The sequence below is a fragment of the Mastomys coucha genome, unplaced genomic scaffold, assembly GCF_008632895.1.
Source record: "Mastomys coucha isolate ucsf_1 unplaced genomic scaffold, UCSF_Mcou_1 pScaffold20, whole genome shotgun sequence".
NCBI lineage: Eukaryota > Metazoa > Chordata > Mammalia > Rodentia > Muridae > Mastomys > Mastomys coucha.
In genome coordinates this window covers 60,539,254-60,541,677 of record NW_022196903.1, presented here as the reverse complement: position 1 = coordinate 60,541,677, position 2,424 = coordinate 60,539,254, and positions in this window count along the sequence as shown.

Below are 2,424 nucleotides of genomic sequence, written 5' to 3'. Positions count from 1 at the left end.
TGCTTTTCTGGTGTAATGGTGTGTCTAGGACTTGCTATGGTGGGAGTATTGGGTTCTGATGATGTCAAATAACCTTGGTTTTTGTTGCTTATATTCTTATGCTTGCCCCGCATCATCTGGTTATCTCTAGTGCTACTTGCCCTTGCTAAATCTGACTGGAGCCTGTCCTTGCTGTGATCAAGGTTGTGTCAGAACTCCTCAGAGTCAAGCTATCTTTGTGATCCTGTGATTCTGAGATCCTGTGATCCTGGGCTTGTGATTACCTGGGAGTGGAGCTTCCTCTGGGTGTTGTGGGACTGGCTGCAGAGCTTGCACCCAAGGTCTGCTCAGGGTACCGGCCCAGACAGACTAGAAGAAACCTGAGTCACTGGGCTGGAGGAGTTCCTGTGTGCCTGGTCCAGCTGGTCCCAGTTACTCCTGGTATTGGGACAGATGTTGTGTCCTCCTTACCTTTGATCCTTGGTGTGTTAGAGTAACTGGGAGTGGAGCTTCCTCTAAGTGTTGTGGGACCAGAAGGAACCTGAACCACTGGGCTGGCAGAGTTCCTGTGTGCCTGGTCCAGCTGGTCCCAGTTTCTCCCAGTGTTGGGACAGATGTTATGTCCTCCTCAGCTCTAGTCCTGGGTGTGTTAGAGTGCCTGGGAGTGGGACTTCCTCTGGGTGTTGTGGAACTGACTGTGGAGCTTGAGCCCAAGGTGTGCTCAGGGCACCAGCCCAGACAGACTGGAAGAAACCTGAGTCACTGGGCTGGCAGAGTTCCTGTGTGCCTAGACCTGCTGGTCCCAGTTACTCCCGGTGTTGGGACAGGTGTTGTGTCCTCCTTACCTCTGATCCTGGCCATGTTAGAGAGCCTAGGAGTAAACCAAACAATTTTAAAAGACACATCATATTCTTTCTTGCATCTATTTTTTTCTTTAAAGTCAAATTAGCAAATCAACATCAATAATAAGAGAACTTGTTTTGTTCTGTTTTTGAGAATTAGACTCTATATCAGGAATGATTTTCAGATGCTGAACTTTGCATTATTAGGCCTCTTAAAGGTTTGTAGGACAGGGTCTGCCCTAGGCAGTACATTTCTCTGGATATGCAGTCCTTCTCTTGCCCTGTTTGTCTTCACTGTTAGTGAGAGTGCTGTATTGTGATTTCTATCCTGTTCCCTCAGGTTAAATGTGCAGGAAAAAGAAAAAACATATTCATTTTGAGGATAGGTTTGAATATATTTAATAGCATACCAGCAAATGGATACTGATAGTGTGCACAGGCAGTTTGCAAAAGGCTTACATCACTTTTACTTTAGCATGTATTTTCTATGCATTAGACAACAATTTGAATTTATTAGGTTTCACAAGCTTATCTTCAGAAATGTGGATAATGGGGCTGGAGGGATGGCTCAGTGGTTAAAAGCACTGGCTGCTATTCCTGAGGACCCAGGTTTGGGTTTCCAGCACCTGCTTGGAAGCTCACAACTGTTTCTAACTCTAGGTCCAAAGGGTCTGACACTGTCTTCTGGCCTCTGCTAGCACTGTATGCATATGGTGCACAGACATACATGCAAGTAAAAACATCCAAATACATAAAATAAAAATAAATAATTTAAAATATGGATAGCAGCATAAGAACCCCTTACATAATAAAGAAAAGGCATGTAAACTGCTTGACATCAATCCTGACAGTAAACACACAATATTAATCAGCATTATTATTACTGATATGCACAGAAATATTAAATAAAAAGTTATACTGATCTATTATGGATACATAGTAATTTAGTCTTCCACCATATTTGATCCTCCCAAAGACAGCATTGCGTTTCCCTCAACCACTGGTGTTTTCTTGCCCATATGGCTTCTGTGTCCCATGGGACTATTGAGAAGTAGTTCTTGTCATTCTTAGGATTAACCCTGAAGGCCACTGTATGAGTTTGTTCTTCTTCTTCACATACTATTGGTAGTTAGCAGACTGCAGCCAGAAGTTCCTTTAGCAGTCTACCTGTCTTAGGGTTTTACTGTTGTGAACAGACACCATGTCCAAGGCAACTCTTATAAAAAAACAACAAACATTTAATTGGGCCTAGCTTACAAGTTCAGAGGTTTAGTCCATTATCATCAAGGTGGAAACATGGCAGCATCCACGCAGGCATGGTGCAGGAGGAGCAGAGAGTTCTACATGTTCATCTGAAGGCTGCTAGGAGAATACTGACTTTCAGGCAGCTAGGATGAGGGTCTTATAGTCCACACCCACAGTGACACTCCTACTCTAACAGGGCCACACCTTCTAATAGTGCCACTCCCTGGGCAGAACATATGCAAACCATCACACCACCCTAGAGTAAGTACAGGAGGGGCAAGCAGTCAATGTGGAGAGCAGGCCTAATGAGTTGGAAGGAGGATCATGTCAGCAACTCAGACTCCAGTCATCTCCCTCT